Source organism: Panthera tigris, chromosome D1, assembly GCF_018350195.1.
Source record: "Panthera tigris isolate Pti1 chromosome D1, P.tigris_Pti1_mat1.1, whole genome shotgun sequence".
NCBI lineage: Eukaryota > Metazoa > Chordata > Mammalia > Carnivora > Felidae > Panthera > Panthera tigris.
This window is the reverse complement of record NC_056669.1, coordinates 56,916,701-56,943,612: the sequence shown is the minus strand read 5'-3', so window position 1 is coordinate 56,943,612 and position 26,912 is coordinate 56,916,701. Positions and strand designations below refer to the sequence as shown.

The 26,912-nt window shown below is 40.7% G+C and overlaps 1 long non-coding RNA gene across 1 annotated transcript in view; it reads left to right on the top strand.

The window, feature by feature from the left end:
• The window catches only part of LOC122231362, a 34,967-nt gene extending 8,373 nt beyond the window's left edge, over positions 1-26,594 (top strand). The window contains exon 3 of the long non-coding RNA XR_006208566.1: positions 26,394-26,594. This is a non-coding gene — a long non-coding RNA (uncharacterized LOC122231362). The remainder of the gene's footprint in view (positions 1-26,393) is intronic.
• Positions 26,595-26,912: the final 318 nt, after the last annotated feature.

Here is a 26,912-nt window from a genome sequence, read left to right as displayed (position 1 = left end):
TTTCTCTGTTTTGTTTTGTTTTTTTACTGTTTCCTGTGCTTGACATCACTAATCATCAGGAAATGTAAGTTAAAACCACAACAAAATGATATTACACATTCACTAGGATGGATAAAATGAAAACCACTGAAAACATCAAGTGTTGACATAGTTGCAGAGCAACCAGAAATTTCATACAATGTTGTTGGCAGTATAAAATGATATAAACACTTTTAGTAAAAGTCTGGCATTTCTTATGAAACTAAATATACACCTATGCTATGACCCAATTTTTCCCTAGGAATTTACCCATTATAAATGAAAACATTTATACCACAAAAAGATTTGTATAACTACTACATTCACTGCAACTTTATTCATCATACTCCCAAACTAGAAGTTGTTCATGTGTCTATCAATAAGAGAATGGATATATGGTGGTATTTTTATATAATGGAATGCTGCTCAGCAATTAAAATGGACAAACTATCTTCCATGAGTGGCATAATGTATGGTTCACAAGAGTCTCAAGTACTATGACTATGAAGATGAAGATAAGCCCACATCTACCAAAAGTAGTATCACTTGTACTTACTAGTAAGTACTTACTAGTAGTAAGTATCACTACTTTTGGCACAACTAAAAGTAGTAAGTATCACTTGTACTTACATGTCCAGAACTTACTCACCTGACCACATCTAGCTTTAAGAGGGTTTGGAAATATAGTCTTTTGCTGGGTCACCTTTTGCCTAGCTAAAGTTTGGGCAATCTATTAAAGAAAGAATGGGATATGTGGCAGTCACTGTCACAATTAAATTGAAAAGCTAACAAAGATGATATAAATTTACATTTGTAGACATTTGTTAAATATTTATTGCTTTCCATTTCATAGTTTTTATATTTTGGATTCTGTAAAAAAAAAAAAAAAAAAAAAAAAAAAAAAAAAAAAAAAGGGCGGGGGGAGAAGAATGGTCCTAAACATTTTTCTGGACCCTTGAGAAGCTTGTCAGCTTCAAGTGCTGGGCTTGTGGTACCTAATGGATACAAGATATCTGAGAATGATGAGAGAGGGAAGGTGTGATCTGTCTCTGCCCCAGGCCCTGTCCTAGATAAGAAAGTAGCCTTTTAAAGTGTTTGGGGCCAGATTCAGCATGCAAGTTGTGGGACTAAGGAAGTATAGACACTCAGACCAAAAAATCAACGAATCCTTGTGTAGTTGGAGAATAATCCATAGGGGTAGGGGAGGAGGAAGTGGAAGGTAGCCAGAATGAGGCTCAGGCTAATAAATCGGGAAGGGAGACAGTATAACATGGACAGATATATACAATGGTAGGTTTCAGAGCAGATTATAAAAGTCTTTGTGAGTCATCAATGGCTGTTGTTTAAAAATAAACATAGCATTCAGATAGCTCCAGGCTCTGAGGGGAAAATAGAGGCTGGATTTTATAAGCCCAGTCCCAGGGAACCTACAGTCTATAAATAAGTATGTATGGTGTGGGGAAAATAACTCATGAGTTTGTTCTTGGAAAAGATGAACTCAGTGTTCTAGTCTGAGAAAGGCTCTGATGGGAATTGGAAGGAACCCTGGGCTGGAAGGCTGGGATCTGGATTCGTGTTCTGTGTCTATCACTATTTGAGAATATGAACTCCTTTGGGGTAGGTCATGCATACTTTGATCCCTAGATCCCCACCTACCCTAATGCCTGGCACACAGTTCTTAGTGAATATTTGTAGAATGAATGAGTGATTTATTAATAAATAACTAGCTGTATGTCTTTGAACTGGGACCTTTTATCAGGGGTCTTGACCATTAAAGGAAACAGTCCAGGTGGCCTTCAGGTCCCTATTGACCCTAAATTTTCAGGACATGAGAATGGATGTTTGACTACTATCTCCCTAAAAAGTGTGCATCTCATAGCATGCTGAATCAAACGTAGACTCAACCCACAAGCCTCAGCTCAAAGACTGCCTGCTCCATAATGCCTCCCCAGCCTCTTCCTCAATAACTGTGCCTGTACCTCTGCTAATACCTAGTCTGCCTAGATTCTTGTGGGTTCAGTTGATCACCCTCCCTCCCCCATTTGACCTATGACCTGAGAATACAAAAGTAAAGCTAAAAACATGTGCAGGGAACTCTAAAAGCTTTAAAATCATCAATGCATTTAATATTTTAACAACGTATAAAGTAGGTACTATCATTTTCCTCATTTTACAGATGAAGAGACTGAGGCACAGGGTGAGTACCTTGCTTACTATTAAGCTGCTAGTAAGTGCTAGTGATAGGATTCAAATCTGGGTAGTCAGGCTATAGAATCCTTGCCCTTACCCAGGATTCATATACCCTATAGCATGCACTCATAGTTTGGCACATAATAGGTGCTCAACAAAAATGTTTGTTGAATGAATAAACAAAAGCAATAAACTGAAAGCTGGGTGTTTCCTGCAGTTCCCTGAGTACCCATCTGCCTACTGAGTCCCAGCCTTTCCTCCACATATGGGGTTAGTGTGTTATTCCATCTGTCCATTCATCCATCCCTCCCTTTATCCATCCATTCAATGAATAATTACTGCCTACCCCACTCCACAGTGAGTACCAGTGATACAAAATGGATTGGCACAGAAGTAGAGACAGAAGTGTCCACAGACAATGGCAGTACAACATTTAATGAGCAACACAAAAGAGAGAGCCACACTAATTCTACCTGGGTGGGATCAGGGAACACTTCTTGGTCTTTGGGAGAAAACTCAATTTGGGGTTTTTAAAATCTGCTCCAGGTCCCTGTTGGACCAGGGTCCTGCCTGATTCCAGTCCATGTAACTGGAGACAGAAGAGCCGCTTCCTGGCTGCTGGATGCAATCTTTCCCTGAGGATCCATAGCACTGTCTGTGGTCTGAATCCTGATGTTTTGGTTGGCTACTGTGCCCCTAGATTGAGCCATATCCCTTTGGACCCTTATTCTGACTGTTGGGCCCCTTTAGCTCCAGGGTCACAGCCAACCATGGCCCCCTTGCCAGTTCCCATCAGCTCCCTCCCTTTCCTGATTGGCAATGGCCAGGGGCCCAGCATGACCCTAAGCATGCGATGATACAGATCTGGGACCTCTCAGTTTCCTGATCTCTAGTTTGTAGATCCTCTTCTCAGCTTCTAAGGAGTCACAGGTAAAACGAAGCAAGGGCTCGAGCCAGAGCAGGCCTGTAAGGGCTCTGTCATGCTTGTGTAGACTCTACTTGTTAGTGCTGCACTGACCTCAGAAATCATTCAGATCCTTGCCCTTCATAAGGTTTGGGAAAGGCAAGGGACTTACCAAAGAGCATACGGGGAAGGAAACAGGACTGGAACTCAGGGATCCTGACTACCAGCCTGGTGTGTTCTTTCTGTTATACTATGGGTTCTGAAATCCATTTTTAGTAATGGAGACTTCCTATTAAATTTTTACATAGATCCCCATTGTATAAAGCAGAATGCCTCTGCTTCTTGGCCTCTCCCTCCCTGTCTCAGCCTTTTAAGTCCCTCCTCCTCCTCCAGCTTCTTCTTCCTCTTCCTCCTCCTCCTCCTCCCCTCCTCCTCCTCCTTCTTCTTCTTCTTCTTCTTCTTCTTCTTCTTCTTCTTCTTCTTCTTCTTCTTCTTCTTTTCTTCTCCTTCTCCTTCTTCTTGTGTCTCATTGTGGTTTTAATTTTAATTTCTTTAATGCCAAAGGATGTTGAGCATCTTTTCATATGTTTATTTGCCATCCATACATCTTCATCTATGAAAAGACTGATTAGATCTTTGCCCATTTTCTTTCTTTTTGTCTTTTATTTTCAAGTTAGTTAACATACAGTGTAGTCTTGGCTTCAGGAGGAGAACCCAGTGATTCAATATCTCTTACATATGACACCCAGTGCTCATCCTGAAAAGTGCCCTCCTTAATGCCCATCACCTATGTAACCCACCTCCATCAACCCTCTGTTTGTTCTCTGTATTTAAGAGTCTCTTATGGTTTGCCTCCCTCTCTGTTTTTATCTTACTTTCCTTTCCTTTTTCTTTTTTTTTTGTCATTAGCTCTTAACAGTGGAAGTTGAAGTTGGTCCAGTGAGATCTTAAGCCCATACACAGATGGCATCTATCACCCTCCAGCCTGTTTCTGTCTATCTAACCTTTCACACTACATTGAGAGACGTTTCAAAAACCCAGACTTGTCTGTGCCACTCCCCAGTTTTAAAAAGTCCATTCATCTATTTGGTCAACAGTATTTGTTAAATGCTTTTGTTGTGCCAAGTAGCAGTGTGATGAACAAAACAGTCCCAGCCTGCTTTGGGTGGGTGGGGGAGACAAAAAAAAAAATCTGTGGGCAATCCCACAAATCACTAAACAGAGTGCTGATTGAGAATAAATCAGGAGGACGGCTTGAAGCCAGAGTGTTGCATAGGGACCAGTTCTGGAGAGCCTTAAATGTCACTAAAATTACTGGTTTTTATCTTAAGAGCAAAGGGAATGCAGTTGAATGCTTTCAGCAAGATAGCAATTCTGATGCTATTTATGTTTAATATTCTGCTGGTTGCTGGAGCAGATAGAAGGAAGGCAAGAGTGGAAGCAGAGAGGCCTGTTAAGAAGAGATTGTTGTGTGGGGCACCTGGGTGGCTCAGTTGGTTAAGCGTCCAACCCTTGATTTCTGTTCAGGTCATGATCTCACAGTTGGTGATGTTGGACATCACCATGAGTGCTGTGCTGACAGCATGAGTACAGACCCTGCTTAGGATTCTCTCTCTCCCTCTCTCTCTGCCTCTCCCCTGCTCTCTCTCTCTAAGTAAATAAATAAACTTTTTTTCTTAAAAAAGAAAAGATTGTTGTAACCCAAGAGAGAGATGATGGTGGCATGGGCCGGATGGGGGCAGCAGAGATGGGAGAGAGGAGAGATTTAAGATATATTCTGGAGGCAGAATCCACAGGACCAGCTGATGATTGGGTATGTGGGGAGTGAGGAAAAAGGAGGAATCAAGGATTCAATACCTCCCCTGGACCAGTACAAGAGGAGTCTCTTCCTTGAGCCTCATACTTTAGAGGCCTTAAGTACCACCTCCCTCCCTGGCATACTCACAGCCCACCCCCCAGAGTTTAGTAAAGAATGCATGATTGACTTGACACTCAAGAGCTCGTGCTTAGCGCTGGCACTGCATGTCCTGTACACCAAACATTCCTTTTCGTGCTTAACCTCAGTCAGGCCTCGGGAAAACACTTCACATGTCTTGCTTTACATCCTAAATACAAAAAAAAATTGCATGTTATACATACAATAAAGTGCACCCATTTAAATGCACAGTTTGGAGAGGTGAATGTACCCATCTGTATAACCACCATCCCACTCAATCATGAATGTAGACCATTCTCATTACACGGCGGAAGTTCTGCAGCTTGTGCTGCTGCCCAGATCCGAGCTGGACACTGCTTTGGAGTATGGGGAGCCTGTGAGTGGCAGAGCTCTTGGGTAGAAGAAGAGATAAACACATGAACAGGTCCTGTGGAATTGTTTCTCTCAAATAGCATGAGTGCATAATGAGACATCATTTCCCAGAGGAACAGAGTTCATTTGCTTGTTTCTCTTTGTGTTCCAATTTGTGGCCCAGGAGGAACCCAAGAATAGCTTGGTATTTGTAACAGTTGCACATGACAGTTAATAAATATTTTGAATATTTAAAAATTCATACAACTTTTACATGTGTTTATATGTAAACATATGGACATAGGGTCTGGTTATAACATGTTTGAGCATGATACTGATTCTTTTTTTTTTTTTTTTTGAGAAAGAGAGATAAAGAGAGGAGTGGGGAGCAGCAGAGGGAGAGAGAATCTTTTTTTAAAAAATATTTTAATTATTTTTGAGAGAAAGAGAGAGAGTGAGCAGGGGAGGGGCAGAGAGAGAGAGAGAGGGACAGAAACAGGCTCTGTGCTGACAGCAGAGAGCCTGATGTGGGGCTCTAACTCATGAACCTCGAGATCATGACCTGAGCTGAAGTTGGAGGTCCAACCCACTGAGCCACCCAGGCACCCCATGGGAGAGAATCTTAAGCAAGCTCTATACCCAGTGCAGAGCTCCACATGGGACTGAATCTCACGACCCTGAGGTCATGACCAGAGCCTAAATCAAGAGTTGGACCCTCAACTGACTGAGCCACCCAGGCACCCCAACATGATACTGATTTTTTAAATTAATTAATTAATTAATTAACTAATTTTTAAAATTTACATCCAAGTTAGTTAGCATATAGTGCAACAACAATTTCAGGAGTAGATTCCTTAATGCCCCTCACCCATTTAGCCCATCCGCCCTCCCACAACACCTCCAGTAACCTTCTGTTTGTTCTCCATATTTAAGAGTCTCTTATGTTTTGTCCCCCTCCCTGTTTTTATATTAGTTTTGCTCCCCTTCCCTTATATTCATCTGTTTTGTATCTTAAAGTCCTCATACAAGTGAAGTCATAGGATATTTGTCTTTCTCTGACTAATTTCATTTAGCATAATACCCTCTAGTTCCATCCATGTAATTGCAAATGGCAAGATTTCATTCTTTTTGATTGCCGAGTAATACTCCATTATTATATATGTACCATATCTTCTTTATCCATTCATCTGTCGATGGACATTTAGGCTCTTTCCATACTTTGGCTATTGTTGATAGTGCTGCTGTAAACATTTGGGTGCATGTGCCTCTTTGAAACAGCACACCTCTATCTCCTGGATAAATACCTAGTAGTACAATTGCTGGGTCATAGGGTAGTTCTATTTTCAATTTTTTGAGGAACCTCCATACTGTTTTCCAGAGTGGCTGCACCAGCTTGCATTCCCACCAGCAGTGCAAAAGAGATCCTCTTTCTCTGCATCCTTGCCAACATCTGTTGTTGCCTGACTTGTTAATGTTAGCCATTCTGACAGGTATGAGGTGGTATCTCCTTATGGTTTTGATCTGTATTTCCCTGATTATGAGTGATGTTGAGAATTTTCATGTGTCGGTTGGCCATATGGATATCTTCTTTGGAGAAGTGTCTATTTATGTCTTTTGCCCATTTCTTCACTGGATTATTTGTCTGTTTGTTTGTTTGTTTGGGTGTTGAGTTTGATAAGAGGGATACTAACCCTTTATCTGATAGGTCATTTGCAAATATCTTTTCCCATTCCGTTGGTTTCCTTTAGTTTCGCTCATTGTTTCCTTCGCTGTGCAGAAGCTTTTTATTTTGATGAGGTCTCAATAGTTCATTTTTGCTTTTGTTCCCTTGCCTTTGGAGACGTGTTGATAAGAAGTTGCCGCGGCCAAGGTCAAAGAGGTTTTTGCCTGCTTTCTCCTCGAGGATTTTGATGGCTTCCTGTCTTACATTTATGTCTTTCATCCGCGTTGAATTTATTTTTGTGTATGGTGTAAGAAAGTGGTCCAGGTTAATTTTTCTGCATGTTGCTGTCCAGTTTTCCCAGCACGATTTGCTAAAGAGACTGTCTTTATTCCATTGGCTATTCTTTCCTGCTTTGTCAAAGATTAGTTGGCCATACGTCTGTGGGTCCCTTTCTGGGTTCTCTATTCTGTTCCATTGATCTGAGTGTCTGTTTTTGTGCCAGTACCATACTGTTTTGATGATTACAGCTTTGTAATACAGCTTGAAGTCTGGGATTGTGATGCCTCCTGCTTTGGTTTTCTTTTTCAAGATTGCTTTGGCTATTCAGGGTCTTTTGTGGTTCCATGCAAATTTTAGGATTGTTTGTTCTAGCACTGTGAAGAATGCTGGTGGTATTTTGAAAAGAATTGCATTGAATATGTAGATTGCTTTGGGTAGTATTGACATTTTAACAATATTTGTTCTTCCTATCCAGGAGCTTGGAATATTTTTCATTTTTTTGTGTCTTCTTCAGTTTCTTTTTTTTTTTTTCTTTATTTTGATATACTCCGAGTGGAGACACATTGTATTCAATTTCTTTCATAAGCTTTCTATAGTTTTTAGATTTATTCCTAGGTATTTTATGGGTTTTGGTGTAATTATAAATGAGATCGATTCCTTGATTTCTCTTTCTGTTGCTTTGTTATTGGTATATAGGAATGCAACCAATTTCTGTGCATTGATTTTTGTATCCTGCAACTTTGCTGAATTCATGGGTCACTTCTAGCAAATTTTTGGTGGAATCTTTTGGGTTTTCCGTATAGAGTATCACGTTGTCTGTGAAAAGTGAAAGTTTGACTTCCTCCTGGCTGATTTGGATGCCTTTTATTCCTATGTGTTTTCTGCTGAGGCTGACTTCCAATACTATGTTGAATAACAGTGGTGAGAGTGGACATTCCTGTCTTATTCCTGACTTTAGGGGGAAAGCTCTCAGTTTTTCCCCATTGAGGATGATATTAGTGTTGGTTCGTTCATATATGGCTTTTATGATCTCCAGATATGACCCTTCTATACCTACTTTCTTAAGGGTTTTTATCAAGAAAGGATGCTGTATTTTGTCAAATGTTTTCTCTGTGTCTATTGAGAGGATCATGTGGTTCTTGTCCTTTCTTTTATTGATGTGAATAATCACATTGATTGTTTTGCAGATATTGAACCAGCCCTGCATCCCAGGTATAGATCCCACTTGGTTGTGGTGAATAATTTTTTTAATGTATGGTTGGATCCGGTTGGCTAATATCTTGTTGAAGATTTTTGCATCCATGTTCATCAGGGAAGATACTGATTCTTTATGGACTTAAATATTTCTTTAAGGAACAATGAAAGTCACAATATAACTGTTGATGATTTATATAATAAAATTAAAATATTTTGGGTTATTTCTTGTTATAATTTATTACATATGTTAATTTTTATAAATTTACCTATTCCCCCCCCCCCCCCCAGTCTCCTCCCCTCTGGGAACCATCTTCTTGTTCTCTATAGTTGAGAGTCTGTTTCTTGGTTTGTCTCTCTCTCTCTCTTTTTCCTTTGCTCATTTTTTTATTTCTTAAATTCCACATGTAAATGAAATCGTATGGTATTTATCTTTCTCTAACTGCCTTATTTCACTTAGCATTATTCTCTCTAACTCAATCCATGTTGTTGCAAATGACAAGATTTCATTCCTTTTTATGACTGAATAATATTCCTATATATATATATATATATATATATATATATATATATATATTCCTTTATATATATAAAGGAATATAATATAATATTCCAATAGGAATATTATATTATTCCTATAGGAATATAATATTCATATATATATATTCCTTAATATATATACATATATATACATATATACATATATATACATATACCTATACATATACATATATACATATACATATATATATATATATATATTTATTTATATTTATACACCACCTCTTCTTTGTCCATTATCTATCAGTGGACATTTGGGCTGCTTCCATTATTTGGCTATTGTATGTAATGCTGCTGTAAACATAGGGTTCCAATGTATCCCTTTGAATTATTGGTTTTTTTGGGAGGGGAGGGGTAAATGCCCAGTAGTGTGATTACAAGATTAAAGGGTAGTTCTATTTTTAAATTTTTGAGGAATCTCCATACTACTTTTCACAGTAGCTGCACCAGTTTGTATTTCTACCAACAGTGCATGAGGATTCCTTTTTCTGCACATCCTTACCAACACTTGTTGTTTTTTGTGTTTTTGATATTAGCCACTCTGACAGGTGTGAGGTGATACCTCATTGTGGTTTTGATTTGCATTTTCTTGATGATGAGTGATGTTGAGCATCTATTCATGTGTTTGTTGGCCACCTGTATGTCTTCTTTGGAGAATTGTCTGTTCATGTCTTCTGCCCATTTTAAAATCAGATTATTTGTGTTTTGGCTGCTGAATTGTATAAGTTCTTTGTATATTTTGGATACTAACCCTTTATCAAATGTGTCATTTGGAAATATCTTCTCCCATTCAGTCGGTTTCCTTTTAGTTTTGTTGACTGTTTCCTTTGATGTGCAAAAGCTATTTATTTTGATGTAGTCCCAATGGTTTATTTTTGCTTTTATTTCCTTTGCCTCAGGAGACAGATCTAGAAAAATTTTGCTACTGCCGATGTCAGAGAGATTATTTCCTGTGCTCTCTTCAAGGATTTTTATGGTTTCAGGTCTCACATTTAAGCCTTCAATCCATTTTGAATTTATTGTGTGTATGGTGTAAGAAAGCGGTCCAGTTCCTTTTTTTCCCCATGTTGCTGCCCAGTTTTCCCAATACCATTTGTTGAAGAGACTGCTGTCCCATTGGAAAATCTTTCCTGCTTTGTCAAAGATCAATTGACCATATCATTGTGGGTTTATTTCTGGTTTTCTATTCTGTTCTATTGATTCTATGTGTCTTTTTTGGTGCCAGTACCGTATTGTTTTGATTACTACAGCTTTCAATGTAACTTAAAGTCCAGAACTGTCTCTGGCTTTTTTTCTTTTTCATGATTGCTTTGACTATTCAGGGTCATTTGTAGTTCCATACAAATTTTAGGATTGCTTATTCTAGCTCTGTGAAAAATGCTGTTGGTATTTTGATAGGGATTACATTATATCTGTAGATTGCTTTAGGTAGTATAGACATTTTAACAATATTTGTTCTTCCAACCCATGAGCATGGAATGTCTTTCCATTTCTTCATGTCTCTTGAATTTCTTTCATCAATGTTTTATAGTTTTAAGAGTACAGGTCTTTCACCTCTTTGGTTAACTTTATTCCTAGGTATTTTATTAGTTTTGGTGAAATTGTAAATGGGATTGTTTTCTCATTTTCTCTTTCTGCTGCTTTATTATTAGTATATAGAAATGCAACAGATTTCTAGATGTTGATTTTATATCCTGCAACTTTACTGAATTAATTTATTAGTTCTAGCTGTTTTTTGGTGGAGTCTTTAGGGTTTTCTAAATATAGTATTATGTCATCTGCAAATAGTCAAAGTTTTATTTCTTCCTTACCAATTTGGATGCCTTTTATTTCTTTTTGTTTTCTAATTGCTGTGGCTAGGACTTCCAGTACTATGTTGAATAGAAGTGGTAAGAGCGGACATCCTTCTCTTGTTCTTGACCTTAGGGGAAAAGCTCTCAGTTTTATAATTTATTACATATTTTAATTTTTATAAATTTATCTTGAGACATAAATATAATTATTATGAAATATATAATGTATTATGTGTTCCCATAACAATATTTGACCATAATATATAAAATTCATGATACATTTTAAAATCTAAAATATTGCCTTCAGAATTTTATTGGCAATTCCAGTTACTACTGGAAAGTTTTTCCAAATTGAAATTAGTAAGTAAAAAAGAAAGTCTAAAATATACAGTGATTCAACAAAGTTTATTTAATTTTGGACCTTATTGTCAATCAAACAAAATTATTTGAAAAATCTTGAGTATAACCATGTAATTAGTGACTTTGCTGAAATGAAGCAAGAACAAATTTTATGAAATATATAATCTTTATGAATAATATAGTTCTTTTTTACACATATATGCTATTCATCAAAAGAACACCATTAAATTCAGTCATCTTTGATATTTTGCCAGCTTTCCATCATAAAATATCCATAGCTTTTGAGCAAAGGAAGCCAGACACAAAAGAATACGTTGCCTAATTCCATTTATAGAAAGTCCTATAACAGGCAAAACTAACCTACGGTGATAGAAATTAGATGGGTAGTTGCCTGTGGGAGAGAGGAGGGGAAACTGGCTACAAATAGGCCTAGGGAAACTTTCTAGGGTAATGGTAATTGATTGGGGTGGTAGTTACACAATGTATTTGTCAAAGCCCCTCAAACTATGCCCTTAAAAGGTGTGCATTTTATTGTATGTAAAAATACCTCAATAAAGTTAAGGAGACTTTATCTCTTAATAAATAAGTAATTGATTCAATCTGATGTATAACATTTAACCATTTCGGATTATGGCACTGTATTTTTGGTGTACGCCCAGAGATAATGCCTCAGTTTCCAGCAGGAGCTCCTGGGCAGATGAGGGTACCATTACTGAGATGGGGAAAGCACAGGAGGGTTATGTTTGATGGGGGGCAGGGCTGATGTACAGCTGGTGCATTTCTGGACTGCAGGATGGTTGTGCCTCTTAGGAAAAGCACTGCTGCTCTGAGCCCCCTTGCTACCCCAGATGCCTGGGCTTTCTCCTGAGACCCTCACATCTTTCCACTCTCCAGCATCTAAAAGTGCTAATACCTGGCACAGCTATTGGCCTTCATGATGCTGATCCCAAACCCTGGGGACCTGCTGGTGCCTCTGCTCTAAATTTTTTTAACATCTCTGCTGGTGGGTTTTGGGCAAGGAAACACTGTAAGCCAGGATTCATTCTGGGAATGTAAACTTAGAGGTGACTATAAGACCCCCAAGTGGAAATGTCAATACACTATATATAAATGGATAGAATTTGAGAGGTGAGGTCTGGGCTGGACATGGAGATGTTGGCTCCCCACTGTCAACACAAGTCCAGACTCCCTTAGGTTGATCATCCTGCCCCGACCTATCTTACCATCTCCATGTCCTGCCACCTCCCTGCCGGGTCCCCTGTCTTCTTGCTGTTTCCTGATCACTCTGTGTTCTAGGACATGCTATGCCTCGGCTTGGAATGGCCTACCATGTCTTCTCCACTGGCCACCCTCCTAAATCATCCTCACTTGTCTCCTCCTCCTGAGGCCTTCTATTTCCTGTCCTGCCTACCATGGCCCTTGGTAGAGAGAGCACACTGCCTTGTACACTTCTGTTTAGATCCCTGCCTCTTGCACTAGGCTATCAGCTTCTTCCAGGTTAGGATGGTATCTCTTGGCTCTCTGGGCCCAGCAGAGGCCCTTAGTTATATGGAGCGATTTTCCAGTAACCACTGAAGGAATACATGGTAATGCACAGTCCTGATGGTATTTACCACAGCCCCACCCTCACTCCATAGCCTCTGTATATGTTGAGTCACATATTTAGACAAGCTAGACTTGCTCTTCTTAAAAGAATAGGCCCTTTAATGGCAAAGACCATTCCTTATACATCAATTCTCACTCTCTCACAGCCTGAGAAAGAGCACACAAAAGAAAAGAATGGAAGAGCTCCGTCAGTTGGAGTTTAATCTCAGCCTGGACTCTTTTTTTTTTTTTTTTTTCAATATATGAAATTTATTGTCAAATTGGTTTCCATACAACACCCAGTGCTCATCCCAAAAGGTGCCCCCCTCAATACCCATCACCCACCCTCCCCTCCCTCCCACCCCCCATCAACCCTCAGTTTGTTCTCAGTTTTTAACAGTCTCTTATGCTTTGGCTCTCTCCCACCTAACCTCTTTTTTTTTTTTCCCTCCCCTCCCCCATGGGTTTCTGTTAAGTTTCTCAGGATCCACATAAGAGTGAAACCATATGGTATCTGTCTTTCTCTGTATGGCTTATTTCACTTAGCATCACACTCTCCAGTTCCATCCATGTTGCTACAAAAGGCCATATTTCATTCTTTCTCATTGCCACGTAGTATTCCATTGTGTATATAAACCACAATTTCTTTATCCATTCATCAGTTGATGGACATTTAGGCTCTTTCCATAATTTGGTTGTTGTTGAGAGTGCTGCTATAAACATTGGGGTACAAGTGCCCCTATGCATCAGTACTCCTGTATCCCTTGGGTAAATTCCTAGCAGTGCTATTGCTGGGTCATAGGGTAGGTCTATTTTTAATTTTCTGAGGAACCTCCACACTGCTTTCCAGAGTGTCAGCCTGGACTCTTAAGAGCTGAGTAGCCTTGGGGAAGTTACTTAACCTCTCAGAGCCTCAGATTTCTCAGGTGTTAAGGATAGGATGGCAGTACTTACACTGTAAGGCAGATGTGAGGCTTAAATAAAATAATGTACATAAAAGTGTTGAGTGTTTACCAGGGACTGGGGGAAGGGGGAATGGGGAGTTATGGGTACAGAGGCTCAGTGTGGGATGATAAAAAAGTTTTGGAGATGGATAGTAGTGATGGTTGTACCACAGTGTAAACGTAGTTAATGTCACTGAACTCTATACTTAAAATATGGCTGAAATGGTAAATTTTATGTAATGTATATTTTACCACAATATAAATAAATAGATAGATAGATCATTTGACAGATGACCAGAGCAAGAGAAGCCAGACCCCCTTTCCCTCACACAAAAAAATCATGGTCTCAGGTACACAGTGGCCAATCTCTATGTCTGAGTTTCCTTCTTCCTTCCTTCTGGATTTATCTTCACCTGGGTTCCAGGACCATGGCCAAGAGGCAGGATGAGGGAGAGCAGGATGGGTGTTGAGAGAGGAAGTGATTAAATGTTGAACGAGGATCTGGTGGTTGTGGGGTCAAAGCCAGGACGGCCTGCTGGGAAGGCCTGGCTTGAGGAGTCGGGCTGCCTTTCTCCCTGGAAGGAAGAAGGATATCCGGGGGTCAGGGATGACACTAGTGTTTTGGCCATGGGAGAGAAGTGAGATATCCAAATTAAGGAGGAAAGGCGGGTGGGAATTGCAGGATGTCCGTATTGGCCCTTGCTGCAAAAATAAATGCTTCTGGGAGTAACTACTACGTAAATAAATAAGTAGGGTTTTTTTTTTTTTTTTAAGCCCTCAAATCCACTTTTTTTCCTCCACTTTACCAAGGACAAGGGCAGCATAATAAACTGAGAAGGGAAACAAAGAGATTTTAGACTCTGGCTGCTATGGGGAAATTACAAATGAGGCCAGATGCTATTTTTGTTTCTTTTTCATTATGAAAAATACCTTGCCTGACATGGGCACCCTGCCACCATTGGGAGAACCGTGAGAATCCAGTTTGTTCCCAAAACACTGCCACGCGGAGGTGAGGTCACAGGGAACATGGCTTTCCCCCAAGACAGACCTAACCAAAAACAAATAAATGAATACATGATAAATAAGTAATGTTTTCAAAATGAGAATCAGAGCACATGGCTCTGATCTAGCGCTTTCACATCCTAGCTGGGTTCCCTGGGGGCAAATCATTTCCCCTCTCTGCATTTTGGTTATGTTCATTTCTTTGGGTTCTTCCATCTCTGATACTCTGAGTCTAGGACATATTCTAGGACATATCATAGTGGGAGTTGAAGAGAGGAAAGAAAATGTTGAGCTGGATAGTTGAGCTGAATATCCCAGAGCTGGAAGAGAGGTCGTCTAACTCATTCATTCACGCATTCATTCATTCATCTATTCAGTATTCCTATTTGAGCAAATACCCTGTGCCTGGCCTTGTGTAGCGAGCTGAGAGCCACAAAAGGCTCAGACTCAGTTTCTACCTTCACCAAGCTTATAGTCTAAAGGATGGGGGAGATGACGTGGGGGCAAGGCAAGAGGGTAAATGAATAATTTTATCACCAGGGCCTATGGGACTATAGACTGAGCATATAGGGTATGGTAAGGGTGCAGAGTGGGCAAGGCTCACTCAGCTTCTAGAAACCAGGAAAGGCTTCCAGAGGATGAATCCACTCAAAGGACAAGTAGAAGGTGACAAGGCAGATGGAGGGAAACAGCAGAACAGTATATGCATAAGTGACCCAGTCATTCCATTTCCAGGGGACTGATGTTCTACCTTATAGTTCTTCAGGTAAAGACATTCCAGAGTTTTGGAGGTCATTAGACCAGAGTTTCTCAAATTTGAGTCTGTTTGAGCCTCAGGGCTCATAGATACATATTTTCAGAGCCTAAAATGTGTCTATGAGATCTTTTAAAGGTTATATTACATTCTGGTGATAATCCAAACAAATTAAAATAAACCTGTTCTGAGTTGTCTGGAAGACCACCACCTGCCAAGCCACCTTGGCATTTCCTTTATGCTCGTGATCACTCTGGTGCCCAGGAATCAATTGTTAGAGCCTGAGGAATACAAGGAGGTGGACTTAATGTAAATGATGCTCCTGTGCCAAGTGAAAGTCAAATGGGTTCTTGGTGTATTATCAAAATGAAGGTTTTCCATGAGTTTGACCAGAGAAGCATAATGGGGGCTGCCTGCAGTCGCACAGTGCTGTGAGTATGCCAGACTCAAAAGAACTAAGCCCTAGGTGTTTGAGACACAGTCAGGTTTCAAGCAGCAATTTAATTTCAGCACATCAACGTCTTCTATCACATTCAATAGAAATCTTTTGAGTTTTGGAGGTTTTATAGTTTTATTTTCCTTTTGTGTTGGTTTAGAATTATGGAACTGTGAGCACAAGGAACGTGTACTGAGTTTTGTGCTTACAAATATGTAAGTGGTATTAAAATAAAAAATCAGTCCATTTTGGAGTGAATCTGTGAAAATTAAAAAAATATATTTAAAAAATTTTATTTTTCTCAAGTTCCACATAAGGGGAAAAAACAGTTTCAAACAGAGAGGGAGGCAAACCATAAAAGACTCTTGAATTCTGAGAACAAACTGAGGGTTGATGAGGGGGGCAGGAGAGAGGGAAATGGGTGATGGGCATTGAGGAGGGCACTTGTTGGGATGAGCACTGGGTGTTGTATGTAAGCGATGAATCACAGGAACATACCCCCCAAATCAAGAGCACACTGTATATGCTATATGTTAGCAAATTTGACAATAAATTGAAAATAAATAAATAGGGGCACCTAGGTGACTGAGTTGGTTAAGTGTCTGACTTCACCTCAGGTCACGATCTCATGGCTTGTGAGTTCGAGCTCTGTATTGGGCTCTGTGTTGACAGCTCAGAGTCTGGATCCTGCTTCAGATTGTGTATCTCCCTCTCTCTCTGCTCCTCCCCGCTCATGCTCTGTCTCTCTGTCTCTCAAAAATAAATAAACATTACATATATATATAACATATATATTATTTATTATGTACATATATATTTATTATATATACATATATATAATAAATTTTATTTTTATGTAATCTCTACATCCAACATGGGGCTCGAACCCACAACCCTGAAATCAAGACTCACATGCTCCACTGACCAGATGGAGCCAGCCAGGCACCCCTAGTCTGTGAGAATTTTGAATAGCAACCCATCCATTACCTGAGTTTGAGAAACATTTTATTAGCTGTTTGGTGAACAATTCTCGTTTTTAAGAATTTCTTTTTAGAGTCCACTGAGAGTCTTTCTCCCTGCCACCTAAGGTCAAAATGACCTCCAAAAAGATGAACCACAATCTATTATCATGTTGTTAAAAAAAAAAAAAAAAAAAAAAAAAAGGTGTGCACAGGGCCTCTAGGGAAATAACTCAAATTTAGACATATCTGACATTTATTTTACCATTTTACCCTGCCTCCCTTCCCCCCCCCCCATACATACCCATACATACTCATACGTACCCTTAGCAGTATTCAGTAAGCAATTTAGGGAAAGTCTTTAATCTCCCCAAGCTCTACTTCCCTAATCAATAAAAATGTTATATCTCAGTGCTGTTGTAACGATTATTTGGGCAAGCTCCTGGGATACAGTAATAATGGTTCTAATAGCCATCATTAACACTAAACACTTTTCTTACTTTATCTCACTTCATCTTCCTCAGTCTGCATGGAGATAGTTTAATCTGAATTTTATAGCTCAAGAAACAGGCTCAGAGAGGTGAAAGGAATTTGCTCAAAAGGCTGAATTGGATTCAAACCTAACTCTCAAACATGCAAATGGCCTTTGCTGGGAGACATTGCCCAAAATACACTCTGCCAGGTCCATCTACAGAAATCTTTCCTGCCTTTTAAGAATTCTTAACAGAATTAAGCTCTCCTCCTCCTGTGTGCTCATACCTTTTCCTTATCCTCATGGTTTGCAGGAATTTAATCTAGTTTTGTATTACACAAAGTTAGTTTACCCAGGACCCACCCACTGGGGGTGGGGGATGGGGAGAGATTCTTAGGGTCTAGGAACAATCAAATGTTCTCTGGCTCTGAGCCCCCACCCAGTGAAGTCACTTACATCCAGAGCCCCTTCCCAGCAACCCCCCACCACTCCTTTCCCATGGCCTGGTTCCCAGGGGCTCACTTAGGTGTTTGTTATATTGAATGGGATTGCGTGGAGCCAGGAGATTTGGGCTCCAGCCTCTGCCCTGCGACTACAGTGTCTGGTCTGGACAAGCCATTTAAACTCTCTGGGCTTACACCATGTAAAATGGGGTAGGGGTGTGGGTGTGTGTAGAATGCTTGGTGAAGTCCTACCCATCTTTAACATTCTGTGTTTCAAAAGTTATAGCCAGAGCATAGACATGGGACCTATGGCAGATAAAGTTTCTTGATGCAGGGTCTTTCCCGAGACTACATTTATTGTGGTATCTCTTCATGACTGTAGTGAGAAGGGGAAAGATTGGACATTGAAAACAAAATTTACCATAGTCACGTTTTTTCACTCACGCTCTTTCTGTTATTCTTAATTCATTTTTATCTATGTATTTCATCTGTATAGTTTATATTGCTGTCTTTAAATTTGCAAATCTTTTCTTCTATTCTAATCTACTCTTACTCCCACCAGTGTATTTGTCATCACAGACATCTGAGGTTTTCATCTCTAAAGATTTGATTTGTGTCTTTTTTCATGTCTTTCATGGCTCTATTTAACTTTTTGAACATATGGAACATTTGGAATTTCTTTTTTTTTTTAATGTGTATTATGTATTTTTTGAGAGAGAGAGAAATAGCATGAGCAGGGGAGGGGCAGAGAGAAAGGGAGACACAAAATCTGTAGCAAGCTGCAGGTTCTGAGCTGTCAGCACAGAGCCTGACATGGGGCTCGAACTCATGGACCACAAGATCATGACCTGATTGTTAAGTCTGATGCTTAACCGACTGAGCCACCTAGGTGTCCCAAACATTTAGAATTTCTGAATGAAGAAACTGAGTCTAGAGAAGTTATTTATCCAAGGTCATTAAAACAAAAGTGGTGTAGGGGTGCTCAGTCAGTTGGGTGTGTGACTCTTGATCTCGGGGTCTTGGGTTCGAGCCCCACATTGGGTGTAAAGATTACTTAAAAAATTAAAAAATAATTAAAAAAAACCCAGAGGTGGCTTATCTCTAGCACCCATATTTTAAGCCATCAAATTGTACTCTTTCCATATATATAATGTGTTACTATTTTCTCATTTTTATGATAAACTGCTATTAAAACTATGGTGTTGTTTATAATCAATGGCAGTTTAGAATAGAGAGGACTCAGGGGAACCTGGGTGGCTCAGTCGATTAAGCGTTTGACTGGCTCAGGTCACGATCTCACAGTTTGTGAGCTTGAGTCCCATGTCAGGCTCTGTGCTGACAGCCTGAAGCCTGTTTCAGATTTTGTGTCTCCCTCTCTCTCTGCCTTTCCTCCACTCGTATTCTGTCTCTCTCTCTCTCTCTCTCTCTCTCTCTCTCAAAGATAAATAAACATTAAACATTTTTAAATAAAAAAAGTATATAGAAGAGAAAGGATTCAGTAATTTTAAAAACCAAGGGCAGAGAATAGGAGAATTCTATTTGGGCTCCAGCCCAATACGTCAGCTGCTAGCAGGAAGTGTGGCTAACATTTATCAAGCACTTGTTGGAGGCCCGATGCTTGGCTGAATACTCTGCCTACAGTACCTATTTTATCCTCACATTCAATTCAGCAAATATTATCTCCATTTTACAAATGAGGAAACTGAGGCTGAGAAAGATTTAAGTAATTGCCCACTATCCCGCAGTGAGATAGCAGCCCTAGACCATACGCGAGTCTTCTGACTGCTAAAGCCGTGCTATTTACCGTTCCACTAAATTGCCTGGTTTGGGAGGTGGAGACAAAAGCAGGTGTGCTACAGGATCCTTGTCCTCTCAGAGTTTACAGCTCAGTGGAGGAGACAGGTGTGAAAACAGTTGCATTATATTATTCTTTTTGTCAGGACTTCCTTCACTGTAAGTGACAAAATTCCACTTTGACCTCGGCAGAGGATAAAGGGAAATTTTTCTCAATGTAATCCTGAGAAGGGCAATAAAGCAGCCGGGCCCTTTAGGACAAGTGGACCCCGAGGTTGGAATCTCCTCAGGATTCTGTCACTCTCTGACTCTTGTCTCTTCCTTCCTCCCTCCTTCAATAATTTATTATAAAAATTTCAAGCCTGCCTGGCTGGCTCATTCAGTGGAGCATGCAACTCTCGATCTGGGGGTCAAGACTTCAAGCCCCACAGTGGGCACGAAGCTCACATTAAAAAAAAAAAAAATTCAGGAGCACCTGCGTGGCTCAGACTCTTGATTTGGGCTCAGGTCATGATCCTGTGGTTTGTGGGTTAGAGCCCCAAGTCAGGCTTCTCGCTGACAGTGCAGGGCCTACTTGGGATTTTCTCTCTCTCCCCATCTCTCTGCCTCTGCCCTGCTCTCTCCCTCTCTCAAAAATAAATAAGCATTAAAAAAATTAAAAACAATTTCAATATACAGAAAAGTTGAAAGATTTGTACATACTCATACCACCACGTAGATCTTACAACTGTCCCATTTAATGTATATGTATATTTAATGTACATGTAGCTGTCCATCTATTTCTGCTTTACTTTGCACATGGGATTTATTTTCTCAGAGTTCTTTCCTTCTGACAAGCAAAATTCCCATCTCATACTTCAACCTGAATTCTGCAACTCCAGCTCATAAACTTCTATGGCAGGACTCAATTTCATCTAACGTAGGTTGGAGCTCCCTTGGACTGAGGGGAAGGTATATTGTAGTTGGCAACTCCCACCAGGACTACACGGTGGGCATGGAGGGAGGGGCCAGAAAGGGAGGCAAGCACACAAAACCGTACAGGTGTGATCCATTCTGTGACAAAGGGAGTAGCAGGCAATAGTGGGCATGCAAGGGAAGACCCCCAATCCAGTTGGGATAGTCAAAACACAGCTTTTTTTTTTTTTTCCCCCAAAGGAGGTGATTCCTGAACTGTCTTAAAAGACATGGGGAGTTAAGCCTGGTAAGAGGCTGGAGACTATACAGATCAAGGTGCACAGTAGTGAGAGAGTCTGGGGAAGCGTAGAGTAAGACAACAAAAATAATGTGACCTCACACGTGTGTTCGAGTGTTGAAATACTTAATAGTGCATGGCTCGCAGAGCTTGTTGTGTGCATGCATGTTGCAGTTTGAAATTGGCCATTGGTGGGAGTATTTACACCACGGAGATCTGCAAACATGACTCCCCCCCCCCCCCCGAGATTGGTGTTAAACATCGAGAGAGACAGAGACAGCATGAGTGGGAGAGGGGCAGAAAGAGAGGGAGAGACAGAATTCTGAGCTGGGCTCGAACTCAGAAAACTGCAAGATTATGACCTCAGCTGAAACAAAGGGTCTGACGTTTAACTGACTGAGCCACCCAGGTGCCCCAGAGATTGGTTGAACATTTACCAGCACCACTGGCCCCAGGGTATAAAAGCCTGAAGACGGCTATTATGTCTTCTTCTGATGTTTTCTCTGTTATAAAAGCTCCTTTGACAGATTCTGTTTCTGGCCTTGAATTATTTTGTTTTCTCTTGAAATTTCATTCATCCATCTCACAAACCTGCCTAAGTGGTGCCTTGCATGTTCTGGGTCTTGACACCACTAAGAAGCCATAACACCTGCTGTCAAATGTTCCCAGGGGCCCAAGGCCAATGCCCTTGTTCCTGTCTGGACTTCGCAGAGCATTTTATCAGGAACTTAAGTAGACAGATTGCTATCAGTAAAGAAAGATTCCTTGCCAGTGGGATTGTTTTTTTATTTTTGAAAATAATCCATTAACATTGGTGGAGCCATAGCCGGCTCCAGGGTACTCCCGTCTGGCTCCCACAGGAGATTACAATAGGGCTTGGCAAAGTCTCCCAAACCATGTGTAACCATTCCCCTGTTCAGATCTCCTTTCCCCATAGTGCTGTGCTCAGGCTATCTTCACTACCATAATTATTGTCAAAGTAACCACTGAGCTATGTTAAAATAACTAACACACACTTCCTGCTCTTGAAGGGAGTCAGGACCTATTCATAAATATATAAAAACAAATAAAAAGCAAAACTAAATAAGAAAAGTACTTAAATTAGAGAATCATAAGCATGGAAGGAACTATCTTATGCCTCCATTTTGTATACTTGTTTTTCCTTTTTTTAAAAAAGTAATCTCTATGTCCAACATGGGGCTTGAATTCATGACCCCGAGATCAAAGAGTCACATGCTCTACTGACAGAGCCAGCCAGGAGCCCCTGTTTTCACTTTCTTTTTTTTTTTTTTTTTTTCAACATTTATTTTATTTTTGGGACAGAGAGAGACAGAGCATGAACGGGGGAGGCACAGAGAGAGAGGGAGACACAGAATCTGAAACAGGCTCCAGGCTCCGAGCCATCAGCCCAGAGCCCGACGCGGGGCTCAAACTCACGGACCGCGAGATCGTGACCTGGCTGAAGCCGGACGCTTAACCGACTGCGCCACCCAGGCGCCCCCTGTTTTCACTTTCTTGATGATATCTTTGTTTTTGGGGCACTTGGGTGGCTCAGTCAGTTAAACCTTTGACTGCAGCTCAGGTCATGATCTCACACCTTGTGGGTTTGAGCCCTGTGTCAGGCTCTGTGCTGACAGGTCAGACCTTGGAGCTGCTTTGGATTCCGTGTCTCCCTCCCTCACCCTCTGCCCCTCCCCAGCCTGTGCGTGCGCTCTCTCTCTCAAATATAAATAAACGTTAAAAAAAATAAAGCACCCAAGTTTTAGATTTTGATGATGCCCAGTTTATTTTTTCTTTTGGTGTTTTAGCTTTTTATGTTATGTATAAGAAATACATATATTGCTTTATACAATTGCTTTTAAAATCAGTTAATAGATAAAGGAGAATTACGCATTTATATCGTCTTTTATAATTATAAAAGGTAACATAATTACCTTTACCAGTGTTCTTTGTTTTTTCATTTGGATTTGAATTACCATCTGGGGTGAGTTACTTTTGGGTTGAAGAACTTCCTTCAGCTTTTCTTTCAAGGTGGGTCTGCTAGCAAAAAACTCTTTCAGCTTTTTTCTTTGAGTTCTTTGAACTTTGAATCCTGAATGTTGAATGCATGAAACATAATGGCTACTTTGAAGTCTTTGTGTATTAAATCTGACATCTAGGGCTTCTCATAGGCAGTTTCTGATGCCTGTTGTTGTTTTTTTTTTCTTAACCTGTGTATGGGTCACACTTTCCTGTTTCTTTGTACGTCTCATATTTTTCTGTTGAAACTGATCACTTTAGGTAATATATTGTAGTTTCTTGGATCTTGATTCCTTTCTCTCCTCTCTGAGGCTTGTTTTGGTTGTTGTTTGCTTATTTGCTTAAGGACTTGGCTGGACTATTTAATTTTTTTAATTTTTTAATTTTTAAAGTTTATTTATTTATTTTGAGAGATAGAAAGAGAGAGAGCATTCAGGAACAGGGGAGGGACAGAGAGAGGGGGAGAGAGGGGATCTCAAGTAGGCTCTGTGTTGTCAGCGCAGAGCCTGATGCAGGGCTCAAATTCATGAACTGTGAGATCATGACCTGAGCTGAAATCAAGACTTGGACGCTTAACTGACTGAGCCACCCAAGCACCCCTTGGCTGGACTATTTTAGTGAAGTCTATTTCCCCCACAATGTGAAGTCCCTGATGTCATTCCTCAGAGGACACAACCTTGAACATGCACACAGTCACTCTGGGATACCAATGGTTTTAGTAGGGCTCCCTTTGTCTCTCTCCCTGATCTCTCTGTTAAACTGTGTGCCTTGTTTGGTATCACACACACAGATATTAGGCTTCTCTAATTGTTGGCTGATTGCTTTTCTGTTTTCAACAATGCTCTGGGGCATAAATTGCTCTGCAGTCTAACTTAACATCACAGATCTGCAGCCCCAGATTTTACTTCAAGGAGGATTTTTGCCCCAGTTGCTAGGAGTGGTGCCAGTAGACAACTTCTAGCTATCAGTTCCTTCAGGAGTTGCCTCAGGTGTATAGAGAGCTACTTCACCCAAGGCTTTGCCCTTCCTGGGGCATCCCATGTTAGGTGACTGAATGGGGCAGGGGTATAAAGGCTTGGCCATCTTGGCCCACAATGGGACAAGGCTGGTGGGTTACAAATGCTCCAGAGGTCCTCATGGGTTGGCTGAAGCTTTGTCAGATTTGTATGTCATTTGGGCTTTCCCCTCTGCCCAGTTTTCTTCCTTTTCCTCCCTTTCAAAGATGTGGATGCTTGATAAATATTCTGCAGACCATATTCTTGTAGATATCAGTGCCTGCATCTGGAGAACCCAACCTGCAGAAATTGGTACCACGAGCAGTCCAAAGAAGCAGGTGGTAAGCTGGGATTTTAAAGCTAGATCATTCCTACCACCTGGTTGGCAATGAGGATCTGATCATTGGTGATACATGGAGCAGATAACACTATGTGGCACAAGATGGTAATCCAATTCTTAGTGGTGAGGAGTTAGGGTGGTATGCCCATGGAGGGAAATGTACTAGCTGGTGCAATGTATTTAGCATTTGAGAAGTATAGGAGAAATAGTAACTGCAAGGATAATGGGATTAAGTAACTATTGCTAAATCCATGGATATTCCTTGCTGCAGGCAAGGAAAGCCAAGTGTGAAAACTTACCAAAAAAGGTTCCATCTCCTGCAGCAGGAGGGCAGAGAAAGCTGAAGGCACTGGGGTGGGATTTAATAGGGTAGGAAAGCTCCAGAGAAGATTAAATGACCACCGAAGGCAAATCTAATATGACAAGGCTAATGGGACTCTGATACTTAGGATGGGGATATCTGGGTATATTTTGAACTCCCAGACTCCTCTAAATTATCTGAGCATGCAGAAGTAGCCTTCCTCTCCTTTTAAGAGCTAGCATATCCTGCTTTCTTAAAGGTAATGCAGAGAACTCAGACCCTCAAGACAGGGTCTGCCCTGCACCTCCACTCCTGGACATTAAGTCCATAATTAGGGTTAATTCATAGCATAGTACAGCTGGGAGTGTGCTGAGCCTATAGTAGGGAGTAAAGGACTGTTCACCAAAGGATCTGCAGAGGAGCTACAAGGCCCAGCCATCATTTACTGGCATGAGCCAGGACATACACATGGCACTGGACTCTGAAGAGGCTTGATCAAGAGAACCAAAATGTAAGACTGGATAGAGGAGAGTTTATTTTAGTAATGGGCAAACTTGCTGTTAGGATGGAACCTAGAAGCATGGGAAAAGTGAAGGCTCATACTAAGTGAAGCTAAAATGCCAGAAGTGTCAATGCAATGCATTTGGTGGAGGAAAGGATAGAAAGACTCAGGAAAGTGAGTATGTCATGTAGGGCCAGAAGACTCACCAGATAACTATGCTCCAAGGGAGGTTTACACCATTTACTGAAGTTACAAGGAATATGCTGGTGAGAGGGGCACCTGCTTTACTAAAACTTCAGTGGTGGCCTTCCTTGGTACACCAGGGCTAGTGGTGAGAGAATCTGTCACTAGGCACACTAAGTAGCCCTGGGGATGTTAGAAATACAAAATGATGGAAACCAGGTAGCAGTGCTTAGCCACTAGATTATTTCTGAGTCACTAGAGACAGCTAGAAACCAGGTGGATGCAATTATCATAATTAGCAAGTGTTGGAGTGTCAGCTAAGGAGGCTTGATCCATTAAGAGTTATGGACCAAATTAAAATTTGATAATCCCAAGCCACATCTCATACCAGAGCCCATTGATTGAAGAAGAGGCTAGGTCCCCAGGAGAAAGAATCCTATAATGTTCTGGCAAGTATACATGGTAATAATTCCCTCTCAGTCCTTCCCCCCACCGCCATATGGAAAGAGAATACCAAAATATTTGGGGGCTTTGGGCATAGGGTCCAAGTTGGCATTTATACCCAGATACTCAAAGTATTATCATGGCTCCTCTTTTAGAGCCAGGGCTTATGGGCACCAAATAATGTGTGATTCAACTTACAGAGGGTCCACCAAGTCTGCAGCCATACTCAGTGAAAATATTCCTAGTTCTCAAACGTATAATTGAGGTTGGCATACCTGTAGTTGACGTAACCCTACATTGAGTCCTGAGCCTGTAGGATAAGAGCTATCATAGTAGGAAAGGCCAAATGGAAGTCTCTGAAACTACTCCCTATCCAGTCAAGATAGTAAATAAGGAACAATATCACACTCCAGAGAGATGGTGAAAATTAGTGCTACCTTTAAGGATCTAAATGATGTGGGGAAGATGGTCCCCATCATATTTCCATTTCACTTACTTGAAACAATATGATCCTAGAGAATGATAATAGTCTTCACAAATTAACCGTGTAGTAGCTTCAATTAGAGACATCATGCCAAGTAGATCTATTACAACCTCTGGGCAGAGCAGATTAACAGGGCCTCAGGTACATGATATAAACCCATTGACTTGGCAAATGTATTCTTTTCTATTCTGATTAGAGAAGAGTGTCAGAAACAGTTCACATACACATTGACAGGGCAACAATCTACATTTACAGTTTTGCCCCTTGACAGTGTTATGCCTCTCTTCTCTCCACAGGTGTTGACCCTAATAAATATCCAGCACATCAGACTCTATCTCAGCATCTGCCTCTGAAGAGCCCAACCACCAGCAGCAAGAATCACAGAAGTATTAGTTCTGTTCTAGCCAGAGGTCCTGATTTCCTCAATTTTAACAGTACCAGCTCTAGCTCAGCAGAGAGGGGTGAATACCCCACTAGTTGGTGTGGTTAATTCTTAGTGGAGTTGTATTAGTTTTCCATTGCTGCAAAAAAAAAAAAAAAAAAAAAAAAAAAAAATCACCAAGGGGCACCTGGGTGGCTCAGTCTTGATTTCAGCTTAGGTTATGACCCCAGGGTCATGGGATTGAGCCCTGCATCAGGCTCCAGGCTCAGTTTAAGATTCTCTTTCTCTCTCCCTCTGCCCCTCTCCCTGGCGCTCTCTCTCTCAAATTAAAAAGAAAAGAAGAGAAGAGAAGAGAAGAGAAGAGAAGAGAAGAGAAGAGAAGAGAAAAGAGAAAATCACCACAAACTTGGTAGCTTAAAATAACAGAAAATTT